Source organism: Mauremys reevesii, linkage group 16 (assembly GCF_016161935.1).
Source record: "Mauremys reevesii isolate NIE-2019 linkage group 16, ASM1616193v1, whole genome shotgun sequence".
NCBI lineage: Eukaryota > Metazoa > Chordata > Testudines > Geoemydidae > Mauremys > Mauremys reevesii.
In genome coordinates, this window is record NC_052638.1 from 23,834,070 (window position 1) to 23,860,943 (window position 26,874).

Consider the following 26,874-nt stretch of genomic DNA (forward strand, 5'->3'; position numbering starts at 1 on the left):
GCAAACAAAAAACTTTCCCTGTGTCATAAACAGATAGTTAAGGGTTAAGGTCTCTTTTACCTGTAAAGGGTTAACCTGATGAACACCTGACCAGAGGACCAATCAAGGGACAAGATAATTTCAAATCTCTGTGGAGGGAAGTCTTTGTCTGCGTCCTTTGTTTGGATTGCTGTTCTCTTTTTGGATCTAAGAGAGGCCAGACATATCTTCAAGCTCTCCCAGTTTTCCTGAAGTATTTTCTTCTATTCAGTATAGTGAGTATTAGAAAGGCGGTTTAGTCTTATAATTAATTTCTACATTTGCAATTGTGTGTTTGCTGAAGAAATATCTTTATTTCTGTTTGCTGTTACTTTGATTATTCTGAGGGTATGTCTACACTACCAGATTAGTTCGATTTAACTTAATTCAAATTTGTGGAATCGACCTTACAAAGTCGAATTTGTGTGTCCACACTAAGGCCACTAATTCGAGTTTGTGAGTCCACACTAACGGGGCAAGCGTCAACATTGGAAGCGGTGCACTGTAGGAAGCTATCCCACAGTTCCCGCAGTCCCCGCTGCCCATTTGAATTCTGGGATTTCCCCACAATGCATGCTGGGGGGAAAAAGGTGTCGAGGGTGGTCTTGGGTAACTGTCATCATTCAACGTGCTTTCGGACGTCTCAAGTGGAGATGGAGGAGCTTACTGACTCGCTCAGATCTCAGCGAAACCAATATCCCCATTGTTATTGCAGCTTGCTGTGTGCTCCACAATCTCTGTGGGAGCAAGGGGGAGACCTTTATGGCAGGATGGGAGGTTGAGGCAAATCGCCTGGCTGCTGATTATGCTCAGCCAGACAGCCGTGCAATTAGAAGAGCCTAGTGGGAAGCGCTGTGCATCTGGGAGGCTTTGAAAGCTAGGTTCCTCAGGGAGCAGGATAACTTGTGACTGTTCAGTTTCTTTACAGAGAAGCTGAACCTGCCCCTGCTTCAGTTACTGTTGACTTTCTTCTGCGGTTACATACCCCGTTCACCACGTTTCCCCCCTTCCAACACACGTTTAAAAATAAAGTTAATGGAACATTGTTAATTAACAACGTTTTCTTTATTAATGAATTCATGTTAAAGGGTTGAAACAGGGACGCAGACTGTGGTGGGTAGGGTGTGCAGTGATGTTAACTCCGCTTCTACACTCGAGGAATGATAGGCTCCTGCTCCTAGAGCGGTCTGCAGTGCCGGACTGGTTGTTTCAATGGAGCCTGCCATCCCTCCTTTTCGGGACTCTGTGTGCGGGGGCTACGTGACCTTGTGGCGGGGGAGGACGGTTACAGATTCCCCTGCTGCATGGCTCTGTGGTCCAGGAGAAGGACCGCTGCATAAGTCACGTACCCCCCACCCACACAGAACATGGAAAACACCTCCCAGACCGACCAGGGTGCCTACTGACTGCACTGTGTGTGTGACCTGCTGTTGATCCTGCCCCCGTGTCTGTACCCTGGAAAAGGTGACTGTCCTATGCAATTAACAACCCCCTTCTGCCCCCCCCTTCACAGACAGTCTTCTGTAGAAAAACTTGACAGAAATAGTAATTAACAGCAAACTACTTTTAATAATCAACTACACAGTTAGGGGATGAAACTGGGATTGGGGCTTTGGTGAGCCAGGAAGGGAAGGACTTCTCAACATTTAGGGAATGAGAGCCTTCTTGTATTTGTGTACTCTGCAGGGGTGCAGTGACAGTTTTCATGGCCCCTGTCGCCCCCTCCTTCTTGAGTGAGGGGGGTTTGGGACTTTGTGGCGGGGGAGGGCAGTTGCAGATACAGTGCAGGGGGGCTCTATCCTCCTGCCTGTGGTCCTGCAGAACATCCACAAGGCGCCGGAGTGTGTCAAATTTTCCCTGGGCATTTCCTGTGTGGCTGGTCAGAACATCCAAGCTCGGACTGCTGTCCAGAGCGTCAACAGAGTGGTGCACTGTGGGATAGTTCCCGGAGCTACTAAGGTCGATTTCCGTCCACACATAGCCTAATTCAACATAGCCATGTTGAATTTAGCGCTACTCCCCTCGTCGGGGAGGAGTACAGAATTCGAACTGAAGAGCCCTCTAGGTCGAACTAATTAGCTTCCTGGTGTGGACGGGTGCACGGTTAAGTCGAATTAACGCTGCTAAATTCGACATAAACTCCTAGTGTAGACCAGGAGGGGGGGGAAGTCTCTCCAGGTTTATAGCTAGACCCTGTATATTTTTTCATCCTGGTGTTACAGATATAGTGTACTGTCTTTCTTTCTTTTAATAAAATCCTTTTCTTTTTAGAGCTTGATTGATTTCTTCCCTTGTTTGGATTTTCAGGGGAAGGGAAGGGGGATAGGGAATCCCTCTTTGTATTAAGATTCAAGGAGTTTGGATCTGTGTTCCCCAGGGAAGTTTGGGGGAACAGGGAGTGTGCTAGACACTGGAACTTCTAGCTGGTGGCAGTGTACCAGATCTAAGCTAGGATTTTAGTTTAGAGGAGTCCATGCAGGTCCCCATCTTGTGGACGCTAAAGTTCAAAGTGGGGAACAAACCTATGACACCCTGTTACATAGTTTTTAGCCTCAACAGCAAAATACTTAATTTCTTCTGAGCCAGGTGTCTCATTAATCCTGTTTGCAGATAGACAAAACCTGCAGAACCCCCCCCCCCCCTCCATTGGAACTAACTAGTGTCAGAACCAGTTTGTTAAGCTTCAGGTACCTGCAAGGCTCACAGTATATGAAACCCCATGCCTCATTCAGGAGTTTTGGAAAACCAGCAAAGGTAACCATGCAGTTTTTCTCACCCACCGTGTTGCTTTTCTTGGTCCAGGTAAAAGAAGCTTTTCCTGCACCCACCAGGGACTTAAGACGTCTCCCTTCTTCCGATCACAGGGGGCGGGGGGACAGCGGTGAGGTCGTTGTCCAGCTAAGCCTGAAGAAAGACAGGAGACAATGGGTATCAGAGCCGTAACTAGGTATTTTTGCGCCCAAGGCAAGAATATAAAATTGTGCTCTCCCCCAGCAATTCGGCGTTGGGTCCCTCAGTCCCTCTTGGAGGGAAGGGCCTGCTGCCGAAGAATAGATGAAGCGGCGGTGGTAGAGCCTGTGATTTTGGGGGGTTAACTCATGATTTTTGACTACTTGGGCTGGTAATGTTGCTTCCAAGATGATCTTTGGTTCCAGTCCAGTTCCAATCCAGAGAGGACGGAGGTGCTGGATATCAGCAATGGCCACTAGGGATCAGCATGTGTCCCGAGAATGCTGGGAATTCAGGCTTGCAGGGCAGGATCAGGGGTGGCAGGTTTGTAGAAATTTTGGTGGTGCCCAGAACCTTCCCCCACCCACCCAAGGCTCTGGGAGAGAGTTTGGGTGAGGGAGTAGGCCTTAGGCTGGGGCAGAGGATTGGGGGGCAGGCTCTGGGAGGGAGTTTGAGGATGAAAGGGGGTGCGGAGGGAGGTGGTGCAGGTTCTGAGAGGGATTTTGGGGATGGGAGTGGTGCAGAGGGATGGGGTGCAGGGGTGACGGCTGTGGGTTGTGGCTGAAGATGAGGGGTTTGGAGTGTGGAAGTGGCTCAGGGTGAGAGTAGGGGTGAGGGCTCTGTCTGGGGCTGGGAATGGGAGGTTTGGGGTGTGGGAGGGGCTCAGAGTAGGAGTATGGGGGGTGAGGGCTCTGGCTGGGACTGGGGATAAGGTGTTTGGGGTGCTGGAGGGGCTCAGGGCTCGGGCAGAGGGTTAAGGGTGCAGTGGGGGGGGTGAGGGCTCTGGGGTGGGGCAGGGATGGGGATGAGTGTGGGGTGCAGGCAGGCTGCTCCGGGACAGGGGCCAGAGAGGAGGAGTCCCCCCAGCCCTTTCTCTGTCAGCAGCAGCAAGCAGCCCCCCTTTCTTGCCTCCCCCCCAGCAGCACACTCACCCCCACCACTGTCACTGCATGTGCTCCTAGGGCCCCTCTCAGGTCCAGGAATCTCCCTCACCTCCCCCGTGGTGGGTGCTGGGGGGTGCTGTGTGCACCTCCTCTCCTGCTGTTGCCCCTGACTGTAGCCTCACTGGGGGTGAGGGATGGGGAAGGAGTGGTGACTGCAGGCAGGGGGACCCCCTGTGCTGCTGGAGGGTCCCATTGGAAAATGAAAGGGTCTGAGGGGGAAGGGCAGGCTCAGAGTCAGTCTGCCCTGGCAGCGAGATGGGGGCACTAGGACCCTGCAGCAGCAGTCGCTGCAGGGAGGAAGCATGGAGCTGCTTTGCTCCGGGCCAGGAAGGGGGGGTGGGGAAGCAAGTCGGGGCCAGGGGACACTCAGGGGAGGCACATGGGGGTGGCAGGTGGGGGAGATCACCTGGGTTGTAAATATCTCTGTGCCAGCCAGTGGCTTTTTTTTTTGTTTTGCCACCACTTTCTGTGCCCCTCGGCTTTGTGTGCCTGAGGCAAGTGCCTCACTCGCCTCGCCCTTGTTACAGCACTGACGGGCGTGGTTTAATTAGGCCACAACTTTATTCTCAAATGTCTGGGAGTACCAGCAGATAAAAGTGTACAGGGCAGATAATTCCATGATTATTTACATATAGCCCGGGGGACAGAGGGCTGCTGCCAGCCCTTCCTCTTTACCTATCCTGGTCCCTGTCTGGGATCCTGCCAATCTGCCCAGAATGTGTTTAAGGAGGGCTATGAAGGAGGGGGAGGTTGGCTCCCTGCTGTATCAGTCATAGGAGCCCCAAATCCCGGTTTTTGCTCCTTTAAATCCTTTAGTAATCAATTTTAGCTGATTACTGTATTGTTTCCCCATGGAGTACCTGCACTGGACATCCACCACAAGGAGATGCCAGCAATTAGCCGGCTGCCTCCCTCACGTACATAACCAGGTTCCCAGACATGTATTATTGCCCTCATTAATATCAGCCAAAAAACAAATCCGCTCCCAAGTCTGACAGGTGGACCCAACCCTCCCTGTACAATGCTGGTGCCCCATATGCTGTGTTCAAGTGAGAAATTACAAACCCCCTATGCCATCAATGAATTTGGCCACCTCCTCATTCACATACATTCTAGCCTCGTCAACCCAAGGGGCCTTCACTGCTCCCCGCCACACTCTGCATTGCAACAAGTCCAACCAAATAAATTTTTCTCCTGTGAAGAGTTCCAGAATCTTCCGCAAGCCCCTCATAGCTCTGATCATTGAGTCCACCCATTAACATGTTCCCAAATCATTTTCCCCAAGGTGAACCACAGTCGTTATCTGGCCCCTGCTCCCTATTCTCGGGCCACCATGTTGTACAAAAGGGGCATCAGTTGGTCCCACAACATGCCCCTCTTCCCATAACAGCTTAGGACTGTTTCACCACTGAGTCCCAACTGTGAACCTCCAGACAACCTGAAAGCCACTTATGTGCCCAGTAAACACTACAGTGCCCACAGAGCCATACCACTGTCTGCTTGGCCCATCTGACTGCATGTGGAATGCAAACAAACACTGGTTCTCCACCTAGGGTCTCCCATACATTCTGTATGCTTCAGAGTGTCAACGCTCAATTGCCTGAATTGCACTGGCCCAGATCTAGCTGGGTTGCGAATGAATGCAAACCAAATTCATGTGCTGGAAGCCCCAACCTTGTCCATTCCAGTCTTGAAACTAACAAACTGGTATATTGTGAGGGGACTCCGTATGGCCTCACTGCCTCCACAGGGCAGATCCTGGGCTCCTCACTCTCTTGCAGAATAATGGATTGACCCCAGCCTCCTTGATCTATCTTTGACCTCCTAAAGGTTAATAGCACCAATCGCCCCTCCCAGTGTATATACCTCAATTCCAAAGACCTTCCAGAAGACCCAGATTCAAATTCCCTGATGCTAAACGCTCCAAAAACGCTACCAAAAATGCCCCCTTGAACAAGGCTACCTCTTGTTCACAGCAACATACAGGCCCTAGTATCCATACCAGATCCCTAAGTGTATTAACAGTGATGGGACGATGTATATCCTCCCTATGGCCAGTGCTTTGAGACCACCCTGCTAGAAACCTCCTAACAAATCCTACTACAAGAATCTGGGTACCCATTGAGTGTACTGACAAACGTAAGGGCCAATAGGAGAGTGGAGATGGCTGATGATGATGATGACGACAGTTGCCAGCTTGCTAACGACACCATATACTGCAGCACTCATTCCTCTGTAATGGGCCATATTGGTGATAGGCCCTCCCACTCCTGAAATTGCGCAAAATCATTAAATGTTCGCAGAGCCACTGATCTCTACGCTACACTGACAGCCGTCATACACCAAGGTTCCATAGTGCTAGCAGCATCCATTCAGGTTCTTTGCTGGCTCCTGGTGCCAGCTCCTGAAATCTGTCCATCTGAAACTCAGACCATGCATCTGCTATGCCACTATGAACCCCAGGCACGTGTTTGGAAGAGAAACAGATGTTAAAGCTTAAACTTTGTAGTACAAATGTCCTTATCAACCTCATAACTGTGTGTGGTCTGGAGGACTGGGATTGAGAACATGTACCATTGCCATGTTGTCACACAAGAAACAAACCCTTTTATTAGCAAACTCTGTCCCCCAATGAACACTGCAACCAAAATGGGAGGAGGGGAATCCAGCAATGTTATATCCTATATCCTGCACTATCCCACACTTTTTTGCGTCCAAGTGGAGGGACATTTCTGGACTCACCACCTGCCTTGGTGAAATACCCCCAAATCGATCCCAAAGCATCCAAGTGTAACTTTAAATCAGCCTCATGTATCCATTCCTCCCTCCACAATGACACTCAATTTCAGTGGCTCAGAAACTGTTCCCAAACCCTCAAATCCCCCTTCGTCTCTCTCGTAACTCTTATAAAATGGTGAGGTCTAGCTAGGCCTAAGGTGGCTGCTACAAAGCTGGGCACAGAATGCCCACTCCCGGGCTACCACCCAGGAGGCAAATAAATTGCAGTTCACGCAGTGTAACTATCTTGGCTGCTTCACCTCTCCTAATCAAGCCCAGTAGCTCCCGAAGCTTATTCCGAGTGTCTAGCCCAGTCCCCAGGTAGGTCAGCGTATGAAAGGCCCCTTCATTTTTTTCCTGCCTAGAGGTACCACAATGTTTTAGCCAGGGCCTGAAAGGCATCCATCAGGCTAACACGCTCATTCGAATTCACCCTGCCCACAAACAAAAAGTCATCTAAGTAATGCACTACCTGCCCAGTGTAGCTTTGCACTACATTTCTGTTATGCCAAACAGGATATGGCACATCCCATGGGCTTTGTCAAAATAAAATTGTCCTGTGAAAGAGAAACCCAAAATGTTAATGTCAGAAAGATGCACCAGCAGCAACTTGATATCATATTTGGTCATCAGCACAAGAGCTAACCATGTGCACAGCTTCATCAATAGAGGAATCGTGCACAGAACGCAAGGCCGGGTCTATTCCACTGTTAACTGAGCTACCCCATTGGTATGACAGATGGTGAATTAAGAGATATTCACACAACACTTTCTTACGGACCAAGCCTAGGGGAGAAACCCACATATTCTGTATAGGTAGATGACTGAATGGCCTTGCTACCCTATTCTTCTTTAATTCTTGTGTAATATTTTTCTTTATAATATGACCCATTCCAACTAAGGCATGTCTAGGAATTGGCTGGTGCCAATTGACTCAGGCTCATGGGGCTTGGGCTGTAGGTCTATTAAATTGTAGCACAGCTATCATGTTTGGGCTAGAGGGTCCCAGAGCCTGGGATCCAGCCCAAGCTCAAAAGTCTACACTGCAATTTTATAGCCCTGCAGCTCAAGCCCCATGAGCCCAAGTCAGCTGACGTAGGCCAGCCATGGTGTTTTATTGCAATGTAGACATACCCCGAGAGGTTGATATGTCACTTTCTGGGAGCCTTCCCTCTAGGCCTGGACATGAATAGACATTTTAAACATGATTCTGTGAGACCATGTAGCATAACTTGTATCAGTAATTTATCCCAGATTTGCATGACAGTCTCTGAGCTACTCAGAGAAGTTTGATCAGCTTTTTTAGTTGACTCAGAAATAGTTGATGAAGGGCTTGAGGTGCAGAGGTCTTTTGGAGGTTCTGCAGTATTATATAATATACAAACCTTGGACACTAAAGTAGGTCTTGTATTTCCTCTATTTTCTTTGGATAGCTGAATATTCTATCTGCAGTCTTCCTGCTCTGCAACTAAATCCAACTCTGCAACATGAAGAAAGTTATATTATAGCTGCATTGGTTTTGTCTTTGCCTGGGATTGAGAATGATGTATTTGGGATTTGGCTGGTGTATTTACAGTAGTTTTAGTGACCCATAAAACATTGGATCTATATTTTGAAATATTTACAAGAGTAGCAGACAACAGTTCTTTATCTACCATATTTTTAATACTTCTGTCACCTCCTCCTTTGTCACCTTTCTTTTCTTTATTCCGTTTTCTTTATTGTTCTTTTTCAGTTCTGATATTATTTATTGATTGGGTCATTAACACTATATAACAGTTCCTTCAAATAAAGCACAAGGAGTCCATAAAGTATATTTTTCTTATGATAAAACAAAATACAAGGTGAATCCAAACAACCTTCCCACTAAAATAACCCCCCTGCCATGCCGTTAAAGACTCAAAACCACTAAAAATTTTGAACAAAATTAGAGTTTACATTTATAATGACCCCAGAACAGAGAGCTTTCTGCCCAGAAGTCTTTCTGTACTCTGGTGCTGCCAAGGATGATTTCCACCCAGTGAATGGAAAATATCTCCAAAATTGTTTCTTAGTGCTACACGGGGAACAGAAAGACTCACCATTGGGCCAGATTTTGGCTGATGGTTGCATGTACACACCAGAAAAAGCCATAGATCAAGGAAGAAAGCAGGGTAGAATTTTTTCCTCCTTATTCTGTCTTTATTCCTAATCTGTGGAGAGGTTGCACACTGTAGGACTGTCATGACCAGAGCCACAGGTAGACCTTGTGATCCACATATTCCATCTTGTTTACTCCACAATCTGGTCACAGACACTACACGTGTGTGTGTGTTCATGTGCGTGCAGACACACACTCTACTGAGTGCACCTGGACTGGGGCTGACCAAAATATGGGCAGGCTCTTTATCACAGCTTTTGCAGCACAGTCATTTGAGGCCAAATCCTGCAGTCTTATACTTAGGCCTCTCTCTCTACTCTAGTGGGAGTTTTGTCTGAGGAGGGCATGAGTAAGGGCTGACCCACAGTTGACAACACTGTGACATACAGGCAGCGTGGTGTAAAGGATGATGGGAATGCCAACCTTAACCTGAAATTTCCTGGACCTTGTCCATTTCTCTCAAAATCTTAATTTTTTTCTTCAAGGATAGCTTTCTGAATTGAAAAAAAATCTGATTAGTTCATGGAAGGTTCTGTAATGCATTTTATTTGCTTGCAAAAATCTTCTGTGGCTAATCTATGCAGACATAAAACAAGGCTTGGGCATCTACATGCTTGGGATCAGCTAAGTATGTTTACCAGTAGTTTTAAAGATTCTTTATTCTCCTGGCTAAATGTTGTATGGGATGAGCTATCTACTGAGCAAGGACAGGAAGGAGTACATTAACTTCCATAAAATTAGACCAGTACTTCATAACCCTTACGAAGATTGTCAGTTCTGGAGGGATGACATTCTAGCTATAACTAACAAAAGGAAGGACAGTAAATGAAAGGAGGGAAGGTTTAAAGCAGGTCTGCCCAGATACACTTCTCTGCCCAGCCTTGACGAGAGCCTTGGTAGTCAAGGTATGGCAGCAAGAGGCAGACATAGAGAGAACACTGAAGAAAATGTCTTTGTTTTCTCTGTTCTCTTTACTTTTGGCCTCCCATTCAAAAATTATGACTCAAGCCCCCCATAATTGTGAGACATATTTTAAAATCACATGATTTTAAGCCTAAGAAGGCTTCTTTTCACTTTCGACCTGCTGTTTGAGCCTTTCGATTTGACATTTTCAAGCTTTTATTCACAACCATGAGGGCTACAAACTTACATTTGTTTAAAACAAAAGCTGAGAGTCTCACATAACGACATGACTCCAAGAGCCGGGGCTTTCAGATCAACACCAGATATTGCAAGACTCATGATAAAATCGAGCTGGCAACACAGAATTTATGTTAGTTTGCAAGTGTTCTAATACTGTGTAATACATTGTTTTATTACCTAAAATAACCATTTTCTATTCAAATTAAAAGTGCATGTGCTGCAAGAACAAATCTTTGGAGCTCCTGGTCCCACTTTTTATCCTTCAAGATTGCCTATGTGCGGAGCTATTTAACTTTATATTCACCCAGGCACCCATATGGGTACAATTATCCACAAATACCCGAAGTCATGGAATTGTTCTTTTAAAACTTGCAAACCATAAAATCAGTGACTTCTATGACAGCCATGGCAAAAGTCCACTTTTCAATCTAACCGTAAATAGCATAAAATACTTTGCACTTCTATCTGAGGATCTCAAACCATTTTACAATCATTAAAGAAGTAAACCAAACATAGAGCCAGTCAGATAGGATATTACAGATAAGGAAACAGAGGTATAGAAAAGCTAAGTGACTCAACCAAGTGCTCATAAAAACTTAGTGACAGATCCTGGCATAGACTACATCTCCTGGCTTCTATTCCTTTACCTGAATCACAAGACCATCTGGAAACAAAACAACATATTTATTTTGAATGCATTTTACATTTGCCAGCAGAGGCAGCCCTAAATACTGTGAACCAATTTTAAAAGCAGCCTTTAAAATCTGCATGCCAAAACTTGCATATACAAGCACCCAAAACCTCAGATTTGTATACACACATGATGTTTATGCATTCTAGATTTCCAGAATTGTATTTGAATGTATAAATGCATTTTAAAGGGTATCTCTTTCAAACATTAGCTATCTTTACAATAAGAAGCACATTATTATGATGCTCAAAAATGTTTGCGAATGTGAACAATCAAATTTAGAGGATGGATTAAATCCATTGAAAATGTAGTCCTGTGTATTTTATTATTATTTCTTCATATTACTTTTCTTTTAAAAGCTAGATACAGTACTAAACATCTGGAGGATTTACCCCAACACGTTATGGCAATTTTGAACCTGAACATTGTTCCTTTTAAAGTTAAATCATACTTGACTATAGTAACAAAGTCAATAAAATACAAAATAACACAAAGGTAGCTCAACCGCTGAATGCCCAGTGGTAATGCTTTATATTGCCACAGACAGAATCTCAATTCATATAATGGCCTCAGTTCCCCAATTCCCCAAGTTTCACCCTGTCAGGATTTGGAAATGTTGTGGAATTTATATTGCAACTGTAACAGGAGAAGAAAGTTGGAGACACTGCAATGGCTGCCACTATTAAATGCTTGAAGAATCAGAATGACACTCTGGGAGCCTAGTTTCCCATGCTCTCTGCCATGGTGGTGCAGGACCTGTCAGGGAAAAGCACCGGTGAAGAAATGGTATTATGCTCTGGCAGGTGCAGTCAATCTTTAGGGCCAAACCCCGGCTTCACTGACGATAATGACATATTGTCGTTGATTTGAGAAAGCTCAGGATTTGTGTTCCTAACTAGGCTTACTCCTCAATCAAACTGAGATGGGATAAGAAGAGAGGGGAAGAAAATTGGGCACCAAAGTTGGAGAAATTAAAGCAGTCTTCAATTAACAAATTAATTACGTGACAGTGGATGGGAGTAAACAGTGTCTGGATGCCTAGTCAAACATATTTTTATTATTTCATGCTTATAATAGGGATGGTTTTTATATATGATTTACAGAATCTAAATAGCCAGTCTAACAATTCTATTTGTCATACTAGCTAAATGTAAATATTCTCTATTTTTGACACATCAGTTTACATGATGGCAGAAGTTGGGCTGGACTGATGTTCTTATGAAAATACTGAGGATTTTTAATTGATTGTATTTACTTACATTAAATTATATAATATGCATTCTGAGAAGCACAATTAAACTAAAGGACCATCTCAGTCTGCCCGCAGAATTTGATTTTTTGAATTTGAAGAATTTGGTCCTTTGAGTGAATACCAAAAAAAGCAATAAGCCCACTTTATGGACCAAACACCAGCACATTTCATTTTAATAAAAAAAACCTTTAAGCAGGATAAATATAAAATGTAATGCGACTTTGAAACAATTGAAAAGATTTACTTAAGAATCAATAAATGAATTGGATTGCACACTCGAGTTTTTTAAATCAAGTTTCAATCAGGAGCAAATTATTATGAGCAAGTGATAAACCTCTGAAAATAGTGGTCATGGAAGAACCAATCAAATAACTTTAGAAGCAAAAAAGCACCTTTAAAAATACTGAAGATCTACTCTCGTTTAAACAAAGGTGTAAGTTACTTTTTTATTTAAGAGTTATCCACTATACTTTCATAGAAAAATGGTGGCAAATTAACAATACATCCTAGTCTATGTGAGAGCAAGAACATGTAAAAAAATAAAACACACAATTATGTAAAAATTTTGAAAATATATTGGTCCACTGTATTGACAGTTCAAGGGTAAACTCAGCTGAGCTCTAAACTGAAGTGCAGAAGTCATTTCAATGCAGCACTAAGCACATTGTACAGTAAGTGAAGGTAGAGAACCAAAGGTGATGAAGGTGCCCTATGTTATTGATGTTATAGTTAGCAAATCCTGTATTTCTGTGATTGTCAGACAAAAATGCATACTTACATGACTAACTAAAGAGCCTCAAAACAGTAGACATTAAATTACATGCTACTAGCCAGTACTACTGTGCAGCATTACAATTACGTGTGTACAAAGTGTCTATGCTAGAGTCTTTTTTCTAGATGTCACACTTGCTCAACTACCGGCTCTAAAATATTTGGATAAAAGGAGAAAAGCTTTTGATCTTTTAAGAATAGTTTAAAAAAACTGACCTAGTTTTAGAAATAAGTAAAATTGCATCAAGAAGGAAGGAAAATATTCCAGTTGCAGATTATCAGCCTTTTCCATCTGATACTTATCCTCTCTTCTTTTCGTGCTTGTTTTATTTTCCCATAGCAATACATTATTACAACTTAAAATTCATATTCACCTGACGAAAGCTGTGACATGTCTACCAAAAGAGACATATACTGCTTAACCTAAATTGACCCTTTTTTCCTTCTATTCTAATAGATCTTTTTTCTTTTTGTCACTCAAAATGAGTGTCTGATGTATGAGCATAAATTGTTAAAAGCAGTTTTAGGTAAAGGAAGAGAGAGTGAAGTGGAGTTTTTTTTCACAAAAGCCAACCTCAATTTATGTCAAAGAGGGTTAAAAGACCTTGGGATTAAAGCAATAAACTTGCTGCTGTCAAAGCTAAAACCCGCTAACAATTTAGTGCCAAACGCATGTTGTTCAATATCATTTCATATTATATTATGTCACAAGTAGGTGACGGTTCCACATCAGACTGACAGGGCTGATTTACTCTGAAGAATTCATCGACATTTTGCAGAGTCAAAGCTGACTTCATTTTGTTTGGATGCAGGGTGGGGAAATCTGTCTGTATTTGATTTGGAATATTTGGCTGAACAATAAAATCCTTCTAAGATTAAAGATTCAGAGAGATGACTGTTCAGAGACAGAGGCATTTCCCACATAGTTGCAAGGTAAGATCTTAAGAACTTTGGTCTTCTTATTGTTCTCATTGATGAAGTATTTAGCCCAGAGACTTTTGAGAAAATCAGCAAAGGTTAAGGCAGATATTTTCTAAACTGCATCAACTGTATTATGTCTGCATAATTTTATGTAACTAAATTTTTTGAATGCCATTCATTTGTCATTTAAATAAAAATTGTTTAAAATATATTATGGTCCAATCAAACATTTTTTATAACAACTTTCTCTTCCTAAAAGCAAGGCTGACTTTTTGTTCAAAATACACACAGCATCAAGTTTTAAAGGAGGCAGAATGTAACAGGACAGTAGTCAAATAGCACAGGATATAATTTATACAGTAGTAGGTAATAAAATAATCATTGGTTTTAGGACATTCACTAGTTGCTGTGGTCAAATGTGATGAGCTTTACTGTAGGCCTTGGCAAAATACCTATATGTCATCCAGAATTTCTTATGTAAAAAGTTCTAAGATCTTTTTTAATGTGGGTTCTAATTTAAGTTTCTCCTAAGAATCCTGAACCACTACGAACACAGACATGTTTTGTTTCAGCAAAAATGGTTCATAGATCTTTACTTGCTCTTTCGCAAGCAATGGGTGCTTCAAAGAGATAGTCCCACTCCTATTTCCAAGGTCCGAGAATGTTCTCCAATAGCCATTTTAACTTTTACATCAGACCACATATGGGTATTATTAAAGATTAGGAATACAACTTGTCTCTAGAAACACCTTGCTCCATCTGGGTAGTCTTGTCACATAATAGAGGAAAATGTTTCTCTCACTCTTTTTAAGTACGATTTTCAGCAGTCACAATTTGCATTGGTGGTACATAGCACATTTTCCAGCAAGTGTGACTTCTAAGGCTTTTACTAATCTGCACTTGGGTGCAGCTACATCCATGGCTGTAATCAGGGAAAATTCCTAACATTGTCTTAGCCCTGGTCTACAAGTGGCAAATCCAAAGATTTAAGAGAAATGAAGACTACACGTGCCTAACTCCTTTGGTGGAAAGTTTTTCATGCAATGTCTGCTGTGCACCATGGAAAAGATTCTATGCTGATCTGTGTCATATGAAAACTGGCCACACAGCCCAGTGTTTTTGATGGCCATATGCTGAACATCCATAGGGCAGTGCAGGTGTTATCGTGTCTACTATTTAAAATCATTGCCAAGGAGCATAAATTTCTTGTGAATTGTTAGGCATATTACTGGATGGTTAATCTTATTTGACATTTACAGCACTTGGAGGTAAATTTAGAGTTCACCTGCCCCAAGTGTAGAACATGAATATGCCTCTACATATCTATTCCTGCTCAAACTACTAGCTCCCACTATTGGAGGAAATTCAATGTCTGGAGCTAGCAGTTTCAGTTGAAAGAAAGGGGAGAGCTATACCATATGCATCTTTTGGCCCTCTAAGTCTTTGCAAATGGAATATGAATTGTCTCCCACAATTAAACAAATTCTAATATTTCTGGGAGGTCGAGAGTTCAGATGAGCTAGAATATTCTTGACTATCACTTGGCGTTTGTCCCATTTCCTTCGATTCAGTCAGAATTTATAGAGAGAGAGAGAGAGACAGACAGACAGACAGGGCTATATTCTGTGCCCAAGGCTTAATTACCCTTAATGCAGGAAAACCCATGGGAGAAGGCTAAAGGGGGGGGAAGTTTTCTGCAAGGGTCTGTTCCCCGAGATTTTCTCATTTACTCTGTGGCCAGGGGCGACTCTAGGGATTTTGCCGCCCCAAGCATGGCAGGCAGGCTGCCTCCGGTGGTTTGCCCGTGGAGGGTCCGCTGGTCCCACGGCTCCGAAGCCTCCAAAGCTGTGGGACCAGCACAGCCTCCGCAGGCAAGCCGCCGGAGGCAGCCTGCCTGCTGCCCTTGTGGCGCCGGCAGAGTGCCCCCCGTGGCTTGCCGCCCCAAGCACGCACTTGGCGTGCTGGGGCCTGGAGTTGCCCCTGTCTGTGGCCCATATGTCACATTCCCACTGCCAGAGCTGCCTCAAGGAATCCCACCATGGAAAAGGAGTGGGTGAAAAGATATACTACAGCCAGGGATTGTGTTATACTTCCACCATAAGTTCCATAGGCACGGTGAGAAGATCAGAGGCACGTGGTGCATGGATCAAACTGGCCCTCAGTTATCTACAACTGTGACACAGAGATCAGAACTGGACTCAGAGTCTATTTTTCTAGGGGGAGATACTACTGCCGCTCTCTCAGTTTGGGCTCTGACCTTTCAGTTTACGCTATCAGTTTACTCAGTGCTTGCTTTGTGGTTCGTCATTAACTCAGAAAAGTTAGATCATGCTCTCTCTGGATCTTCAGAATGGAGCTTCTGTGGACTATTAGAACTCCCTTATGTAATAAAAGTGCACATAATATGGCTGCAAAAGCAATCTCTCAATGTCAGGTCCATGCAGTAATGAGCTAGCATATCTTATCTTGAGGCTTCTGAAATCATTCTACCTGTTTTTTGTTTGTTGGGTTTGTTTAGGATGATGATATGGATGTACAGGAAGACTTGCAGAACAGCCACCGAATTATTCATAATATTGCTTTGCACTTACAGGAAACGGTGCCTTTCATCTCAGGACAACAGAGCTTTTAAATATTAATCAAGCACCCTCAATAGGCAGATACAAACAGCATTATAATTCCCTACATCCAGAAGGGTAAACTGAGGCAGAAAGCATTTAAGTGAGCTCTTCAAGATCTCACGTACAGCCAATGATACAGCCAGGCATAGCAGCAGGAATCCTGATTCTGAGTCCTATGCTGTCAAAGTGGTGATACACCTGCCATACCTATCCTAGGTGGCACTAGCCCAAGATACCTAACATATAAAACTAACAGGAGAAGCTAAGCCTTGGGTTTTCCACTTTATTTCTCAAACACAAAATACAGTAGGGACTTCACTAATCTGCAGTTATGGGCCCACTAATAGGTGAGGAGGAGCACCAGCATCATTGGCCAGTTTTAAGTGTTCTGGCCATGGTTCATGACAGTACTGAAGGGGGCAAGTCCAATGAGGTGATGAGGTGTTCCCACATTGATCCACGTTGGCTGTGCTCCACAGCAAAGTAGGCAAATCTCATTACCATGTACTTCTGCAAAGCCATACTGGAAGTGGATTTGACTAGTTTTCAGTTTACCTAAATGTAGTCTAACCACGTTCAAATATATTAATTACAACAGGATTGTTCTTCATAGAAATTTCATTTTCATTATTAAAACGGTTTGTCAGTGAGTAAAGCTCCTGAAAAACCTGACAGATCTTGGTACTCTGCGGGCTTGGCTACACTTGCAAGTTAGAGCGCATTAAAGCAGCCCCGAGCACCCTAACTCCTGAGGTGTCCACACTGGCAAGTCACTTAGAGCACCTGGACTCTGCAGCTGGACCGCTCCTGGCAGCTTCACCTCCATAGAGCTTCCTGCACCTCGGCGAAAATGCCCGGGCATCAGTGTGGACAATGTGTTGCATTACTGCACTGTGATTGGCTTCCGGAAACATCCCATAATTCCCTGAAGTCAAGTGGCCACTCTTGTCATTGTTTTGAACTTGGCTGCAGACATGCGGATATCTCCTTTCAAAGCTCCATTCCGGCATGCTTATCTGCTCCAGGACAAAGGAAGCCATTACTGTGGAATGCTGCTGTTGTGAGTGAGAGAGAGAGAGGGAGGCTGCGGGGTGGGGGGTGTCTGCTGTTGTCTGAACTTACATGACAGCATGCTGACACACTCTGCCCCCCAAAACACACTGTCTCTCCCCCCACATACACACAACACACTCCCTGTCACACTCCACGCCCCACTATTTGAAAAGCACATTGCAGCCACTTGCACACTGGGATAGCTACCACAATGCACTGCTCTTTGCGGCGTTGTGAAAGCTGCTAATGTGGCCAGTGCACTTGCAGCTGACAGTGTAAACACACGGCAGCATTTTCCCTGCTGTGGTCTCTGAAGGCTGGTTTAACTCCCAGTGCTCTACATCTGTAAGTGTAGCCAAACCCTGAGACACAACACAGCAAGTTCCACCTCCACCATCATGCCAATCAAAACAATAGTCATCTGTTTGCAAAAGTAGCCATGCTCTGATCTTGGTTTAGTCTAGATGAGGAGATGTAGAACTCTTCTCCCATTTCCCATTCAGGGCAGGTTTACACTTCAAACACTACATTGGCATAGGTGCACCAATGCAGCTGCGCTGCTGGAGCCCTTAAGTGAAGATACTCCTGCATTGACAAGCCCTCCCATCAATATAGTGCTATCTACACTGGGAGCTAAGTCGGTAATACTACATAGCGCAGAGGCGTGGATTTTTCACCCCCCTCCCCCGAGCAATGTAGTTATATTGAAGTAAGTATGAAGTGTAGACCTGGCCTCAGTGTTGTATCTTCTAATAAGTTTATATCATCTTGAATATATCACCTCCACATTATTTGGGGAGCAAAGCATCTCTTTACATTTCTTCATTTGCTTTAATCATTCTATAATCTAAGATTAATTGTTTTTATTCTGTAAAATTGCTAAATATTCCAGTTTGTGCAGTGCATTTTTTTATCCTAGGCTTTGAAAAAGATTGTTCTGAGTTCTTATTTATAGCTTTTTATTGATTTCTTTTTCAGAAAGCAAAGAACATGATTCTATGGCCATATGCCTGTGGAAATTCTCCACACTTTTATTCTTTCCTCTCATCTAGTTGGTCCTATTCAGATTTCATGCAGAGTGTTTGCCAAAGGAAAAATGAAGTAATAATGTCTTCCTGGCGAGGATCAGGAATGCCAAAAGCCTACCTCCTCTTTCTCCACCCTGTTTCAGGCCTAAGAAGAAGCAAAAATGACTGTAAATCTCACAAGATTCCCAGACTAAATTCCCACACTCAGGGAGATCAGAATAGTCCAGGTTAATTTCAAGTATGGCGGTGGTACTGGCCAGTTTTAATTAGGGGCTTGTCTACACAGGGAAGGTAGTATGCAGTAAGCTAGGTAGTGTGAATTTAAAGTGTAATAGCTCCTCCATGCTACCTCCCCATGTGGATACTCTTTCTGCACACTAAGAATCCCCTCAGGCAACTTAGCTTAGTATACTTCCAAAGTGTGTTAAATTAACGTGCATCAAGGCACTAATATTGTGCAGTAATAGAGTTCAAACAGGGAGTTAGTGCGGAATAGCTTGTGTGCTCCAGCTATTGAGAGCTTCTTCCCTATGTTGATAAGCAGTAAGTTAAACAGATAAGGTCTGCTCAGTATGTGCAGTGTCCCCTTTTACATCCCTGTACTTACGAGCAGTGAAAATGCAAAGACTAGCTAGCTGCAAGTCTTATTTCAATATCTCAGGTAACTGGAAAGTTTTTAAGAACCTACTCTGAGATTGTTATAAATAGGTGCAAGTAACATTATAAAGATGTATCAGAGGGTCTTTAACTCTCAGGACATTACAGTTTGCTTAATGATGCTTAATTAAGAGTTTGCAAGCCTATCTCACTGTTCTCCTTACTACAGTAAAATCTGGCACAATTGTTCATACTGTACTACCTGCTATTTCTCTTAACTTTAGCAGAAGGCCCTTTTGATTAGTCTGCAGTGGCTTGGGTATTCCAAAATTCTTCATCTCCGGCCTATAAATAATTTGCTGGTGTCACTGAGACACGCTCTAACTCTCTTTCTTTCCTTTTTCCCAGTATTGCCTCCAGGAGGAAGGTGGGGGAAATGGGAATATTCAACCCAATGGTCCTTGCTGTTTCTCTCTCTTGGGGCCTTACAGGGCCTTTAAGGATCTCCCCAAGCTCTCAGTGATCTGGAAATTAATTTATGCCTGCTGGGATTAACATGAAGCACTGCTCAGTTTCAACACCTCACCAGATGGACTGCCATGTACACAGCAGTCAGACTGGGTGGAGTCACAGGGCCAGATTCTCACGTGGTACAAATTGATATAGTTCTATGGACTTCAGTGAGGCTACACTAATTTACACAAGCCAAGGATCTGGACCATGGACTCCAGCTCTGGAGAGGAGGAGGATTTGGACAGATGCATTACTAATAAGCAGCCACTTCCTGGGCCGTCTCAGAATTTTCCTAGGATTTTGTGGCATCAGAGTCCGGGTGGCTGGTGCTGTGGATTTGACCCCGTTGTTATTATTTATAATTTTCAATCACTCAGGGTGGCACAACATTGTATATAGAATGCCCTCATTCCTAAAACCTACAGGAACATTCTCCAGGGGATAGCTTGCATTTTTGGGAAGGGAATGGGACAAGTCAGAACCACTACAATGCCAAATCTTGATCTTTTTAGTCTTTTGAATTTCCATTCAAAGTTTCAAGGATTATGAAACTGCTTTATGCATTTCCAATGTCATCACTGTCTTTGCTTTTCAGTTATTCCTTTTCTTTTTAGAATAATACCCATCGAATGGTATTATGGTAACTACTTGTCCAGATTTCCCTTTGGAGACTTTCTGACTACTTAACACAATTTTTCAATTTCCCTACTTATGCATATACATCTTCACTCCTGGTTTGAGATTTTGCTAATGGATTGCCACAGGACCCTTTCTTTCCATGATTCCAGTATGTGGCATTGTTCACAGGTGAGTGATCCAAAATCTAAACTGCGATTCACAAATACTCATTACCAAAAAATGGCATATGGTACCAAATCAAAATTCATGTTAAAGCCAATATACACTTACATGGATATGAGACCAAGTAAAAACTATCAGATTATATATTTATCATTACATTTCTCTATCCATCTAACTGTGTACAAATATATATGCTTAAAAGTCATTACAACCTACTGCATTATGTATAGTACCAGCTGAAAATTAAAGGCCAAATATGCAGTGCTGGTACATTTAAATACAGAAATGTACATATCCATTCTAGCTGAGGTCATAGCTTTTCTCATTTTTGCTACAACAAAGCAGTTAATTGATCTATTCTGATTGCTTTCATTCATTCAAATAACTCTGTGACACTCTCTAGTGGAAGTCAGATTTATACCACCTCAGCCAGGCTCTGTGTGTACGGAACAATCATGAGGAGGCAAAACCACAAGGAGTGAAACTGACTGAAACGGATCTTGGGCACTGTTGCATGTGTTTTGCTGCACTCGTTTTTTCTAACACTACAACCAAAACACTTACAGACAGGTCCCTTCTGTTTGAAGCCCAGAGGATAACATGGTACTGAAGCATAAATAAAGAGTGCCACTAGCAAGGAGTAACTGGCAGCAGACAAAGCCCAAGCCAGCAAACTGTCACGATTGCTCTAGAGGGCTTATAAGCTTTATCAAATCTGTGCTAGCTAATTCACTTGCAGAGGTGTACTGATAACACTGCTGCTTTTTTCTCCTTGCTTTTATTATGAACAGAAAGATAGACAGGTCCTAAGGACAGATCCCTTCACAGCTCCCTTCTCTTCTGCCAGTGTATGCCCTTCTACTTCTCACAGATTACTAGGTTAAACTATGGATGCCTTTGAGCCAGGAGCATTTATTGAAATATAAACCAATATATTTCCGAATAAAGCTTTCTCTCCTCCCTTCTAACACTTACATTGTGGTTAGAAGCAAAAATATACAGTGTTGATCTGTTGTTCTTAGTTGTACTTTATTTGTAAGAGGCTGTTTGTTTTTTCCTCTCACAATAAACTTTGTACTAATGTTATCACTTCCATATGCAGCCAGAGGGAATATATATAAGAGAATAGCGTGGGGCGGGGGAGTAGTTAAGATAGCTTTTTGCATATAATTATAACCACAATAGTTTATCAACATCTATTGTTGAACAATAACTTATTAATCTAAGTGACATAAATTAATACTGCCTGCTGTAAGAGCATGAAAAGTTTGGGTTGCATTTTTAACTGGTGCCTTTTGACCATCCAGAACTTGATGCAGGTAGATCCGTGGATTCCCATACTTTGCCACTTCATAAATCTACTGCTTGTAATTATGCCTCTGGGGTGGCTTGGTTTTCAAAAGAAATACACCACCGTTTCCCTTGGGTCTGCTGCCTTACACTGTCATTTTGGCTACATTCCTCCATGTTTGGTTCATCATTTTTGAAGCTTCTTCAAAGATTTCAAATGATCATCCTAATGAGCACTATGCACAAAGGCCACTGGAATCTGAGGAAATGTTGGAAAATTCTGCCGATTTTTTTTTTAAAGTCTATGGGGTATTTTTAAATGCATTCCCATAAATCATATGTGAAAACATAGTAATTTATTTACTACATTGTTTTACGGAATGCTTTTAAATAAAATAGATTTATTTCATCCACTCCTGCCTCTTCTTAAAGCTTGCCCTACACAGCTCCCTGAAATGAATTCTCACTCTTCACTATTGCTTTTCATTCCCTCCTTCCTTTCTTGGGAGGGAGTCTCAGTAACCCTGTAGGGGAAAGATGTAGGTTTTGAGGAGGTGCTGAGGACAAAGCCAGCTGTATGGCCTAATCCAAGGATAATCCTCAGAGCGCCAAAATCTCATGAAATGTTTCATCAGACTACCAAAATCTTGCTTTTCACCAGAGAATGGCAGATGGTTACATTTAGTGCAGAGATACTATAGCTGGGGATTTCCCGTTGTGATGATTTTCAGTAGCCCTAACTACTGATAAGTGGGTTGACTAAAATCGTATTATTCTTTCATAGAAACAACGATTCAAATTCTTCTAATTTACACTCCATATAGTGGCTCAAGTGACTTCCATAAGGGTACATGGGCTGTAATTCAAAGAAGAAGTTGGCCCAATAGTCTACTCCAATAGAAGTAGTTCTCAGCCAAACTAATGTATCGGAAGTCAATTGTCATGAAACTTTGTGTTAGAATACTTATCTGTTTAAGAACTACCTAATTGCTATAAACTTACTGTGTAAACATTTTGCCAATGTACAGTATAATTGGATGCATAGAAGTCATCAAAATTTAAAGAGGATTTTTATCAGCAAATTAAATCTTGTTCATATATTGCACAGTGCCTGAAAAAAGAACTGCAGGAATCTCCCTTTAAAACAATTCACAATCACTGAAGTGTTATGGAGGCAAATGTATTGTCACTGTAGGATCGCATTACTAAGCAAAACTAAGATTTGCCTCCTTAGGGGATTCTAACCTCCTTGAGACATTTAAAGCCATTTATTTCAGGTCCATGGGTAGAAAACAAAACATTGACAAACAAGAAGGTCATAAATACACTACAGACCTGAAGAAGAGCTCTGTGTAAGCTCGAAAACTTGTCTCTTTCAGCAACAGCAGTTGGTCCAATAAAAGATATTATCTCACCCACCTTGTCTCTCTAATATCCTGAGATGACTACAGCTACAACGCTGCATAAATACACTACAGTTACTTTAGACTATTTAAGCTCTAAGTCTTAAATTATCTAAGACATTTAACAGTTACAGAAAATATGATTGCTTTTTCATAGCAGACAGTTATTGCAACATACCATATGTGCTATTTGGTTTTCAGATAGTAAATTGGAAAACATTAATTTATATTTAACAGGCTAAAATTCTATGTAATCTAGTTTTGTAACCTCAAGAAACTGACGCTATAGTTAAAAGAAAATCTTATTCCCTCTTTGACCTACCACACAAAGTTGTATTCATTTTTGCCTAAATCACTATTTATTTTACCTATATGAAATACTTCTATTATTTTCACATCTGGAAAAATGACAAGGTGGTAAGTACCTCTCAGACAAGGACTAAACAATACAATAAAAACATATACCACACTTTCCATGCAATAATATCTCATGGCACTTTATAGATAATAAAATTTTACATAAGAACAATCATATTGGGTCAGACCAATGGTCCATCTAGCCCAGCAACCTGTCTTCCAATAGTGGCAAGTGCCGAACGCTTCAGAGGCAATGAACAGAATGGGGAAATTATTGAGTGATCTATTCCGTGTCATCCAGTCCCAGCTTCTGGCAGATGGAGGTTTAGGGACACCCAGGGCATGGGGTTGCATCCCTGACCATCCTAGTTGATAGTCATTGATGGACCTATCTAGTTCTCTTTTGAATATTTTTGGCCTTCACAACATCCCCTGGCAATAAGTTCCACAGGTTGACTGCATATTGTGTGAGGAAGTACTTCCTTCTGTTTGTGTTAAACCTGCTGCCTATTAATTCCATCAGGTGAGGTCTAGTTCTTATGTTACATGAAGGGGTAAATAACATTCCACTATTCATTTTCTCCACACCGTTCATGATTTTATAGCCCTCCGTCATATCCCCTCTTAGTTGTCTCCTTTCTAAGATGAACAGTCCCATTCTTTTTAATCTCTCCTTGTATAGAAGGTATTCCATATACCTAATCATTTTTTTGCCCTTCTCGGTACCTTTTCTAATTCTAATATATATATATATTTAGATGGGGCGACCACAACTGTACACAGTATTCAAGGTGTGGGCTTACCATGGATTTATATAGTGGCATTATGAGATTTTCTCTTTTATTATCTATCCCTTTCCTATTGGTTTGTAATTTTCTGTTCGCTTTTTTGACTGTCATTGCATGTTGAGTGGATATTTTTAGAGAACTATTCACAACAACTCCAAGATCTCTTTCTTGAGTAGTGACAGCTAATGTAGACCACATCATTTTGTATGCATAGCTCGGATTATTTTTCTTCTGTGCATTATTTTGCACTTAACATTGAATTTCACTTGCCACTTTGTTGCCCAGTCTGCCAGTTTAGTGAGATCCCTTTATGACTCTTCAGAGTCAGCTTTGGGCTTAACTATCTTGAGTAATTTTGTATTATCTGAAAATTTTGCCACCTCACTATTTGCCCCCTTGTCCAGATCATTTATGAATATGTTGAACAGCACAGATCCCAGGACAGATCCTTGGGGGGATCCCACTATTTACCTCTCTCCATGTGAAAATAGAACATTTATTCCTGCCTTTTGTTTCCTAACTTTTATTCTGTTACTGCTCCATGATAGGATCTTCCCTCTTAGCCCATGACTGCTTCCTTTGTTTAAGAATCTTTGTTGAGGGAACTTGTAAAGGTTTTCTGAAAGTCCAAGTGCACTTTATTGCCTGGATCACCCTTGTCCACATGCTTGTTGATACCCTCATAGAATTCTAATAGACTGGTGAGGCATGATTTTCCTTTACAAAAGTTGTGTTACTACTTCCCCAACATGTCATGTTTATCTATGTGTCTGATAGTTCTGTTCTTTACTATAGATTCAACCAATTTGCCTGGTACTAAAGTTAATCTTATTGGTCTGTAATTGCCAGGATCACCTTTGGAGTTGTTTTTAAAACTCGGCATTACATTAGCTACCATCTATTCATCTGGTACCCAGGCTGACTTAAGGAATAGGTTACATACTAAAGTTACTAGTTCTGCAATTTCATATCTGAGTTCCTTCAGAATTCTTGGGTGAATTATTAAATAAAAAAATAACTGCATGCTAGTCTAGAAAAACACCGTAGCAATTCAATTTAGTTTTGAAATCTGAATTTCAGAATTTCTAGTAGTTATGGACAACACATTACACAAAGTGGAATCAGAAATGACCTAGAAATTAAAGGCCCTAAAATGTCAAAAGACATTAAGGTATAAATTGTGACCTTACGCACAGCACTGAGCAAGGTTAAACCCAGAGCAAAATATGACACCCTGAGAAACCAATGCACCCAAAATTAATGGAAACTTTTGAAAACTTGGGCCAATGCCCCGTTGGTCAGGTACAGTACATGGGTCAGAGCTCTGATGTCAGCATCCAAGAGGAAAGGAGGAGGATATGGGTGGCACAGTCAGTAACATGAGGTATTAATACAATAATAAGGAAGCTTAATATGGGAATGGATGTTATTAGAAGATAAAAAGCTTCAAGACAGGCATTGTATGTGAAGTTGTGCTGCACAAAGTTGTTTCTCAAATTCTCAGTCAGCTGGAGTCCTCCACTCAAATTTAAAAGGAAGACCAGAAAAAGAAAGTCAGCTTCATGGAGGTGGTAGAAGAGGAGCCTGGTAGCATTTTAAGTGCATTCCTGCATATTTAGGCTTGTGACTAGCATCTCATTCTAGCTTTTAACAGATTGGACTGACAGTAATACAGTCAGTAAGAGGCAAAAGTATAGAACTCAGCAATTGTTTGTGACCAAAAAAGGTATGTGTTTGTAATTTTAAGAAATTATTTCTTATCTACCAATTTACAGCTGAAACACACTGGATCACATTCCGGCAGCAAAGACCCCTCACCAGAGAGAGACAGTAGATCTGAATGGCATTGGTATAACTAGAAGAAAGCAGCATAGTAAAAATTACAAGTCTAACTGAAAGAAAGCATGTAGATATGAAATATCATGGCACCCAGAACAGAACTCTAAGGAATATCACTACTATGCTACCAGAAATAGAGGAACCTATGAAAGAGAAAGATAAGATTAAAGCAATTAATGGATAGAGCCAGAGTGTTCCATACACTGTAATTCTCCAAGCACTTCAGCAATGGTGCAAATATATACTTTCGTGAGATCCAAAAAGAGTTCAAAATGAAAGCTGGCCAGAGTACACCAAGAGAATCATTGCAGATTTCTAGTTAAATCAGTCAACATGCAGCACTAAGTTTGAAAAACTAAGTGATACGGGTCAGACATGGTATTTGCATTAAGACATAACTGCAGTGCAGAATGCTGTAAGTTTGTGGTTTAGAAGCACTCTTGGAAGGCATTCCATCTAACTATGCACCCCACACCAGCCTATAGCTGGCATTTCAATTTCACCCCTTCTTGTATTTTGGTCTAAAATATTTTTTTCTAGAACACCCTTTTCAAAATAGCACCAAACTGAAAAGTTGAAAAAGCTTAAGCTTGTAATATGCAGCAATATACTGAAAAAGAACAAAACCTAACTAAATAATGTAATGGCTGTCAAAAAGCTAAGAAATGTGCCATTACGTTGCTTATTTTACATCCCACTATTCTATCAATCAATGCCAAACAGAAATTAGAAGTTATTAGTTTCGTAATCAAATATATATTTTGGTATTGGTGGCTAAAAACTGGGGAAATTACAGCAAGAACTAAGTATAGTGCATTACTTGGAGAGAATCCCAGACAAGTCTGCAGAAAGGAAGATTTAACAAAATAATTTACATTTACACAATTAACAGTGTATTTTGTCTTCTTCCCAAAGAAGAAAACTGTTTTGAAATGTGTACATATCAAGTTGTTTCTCTCTTCAGTGCAAGCCCCAAG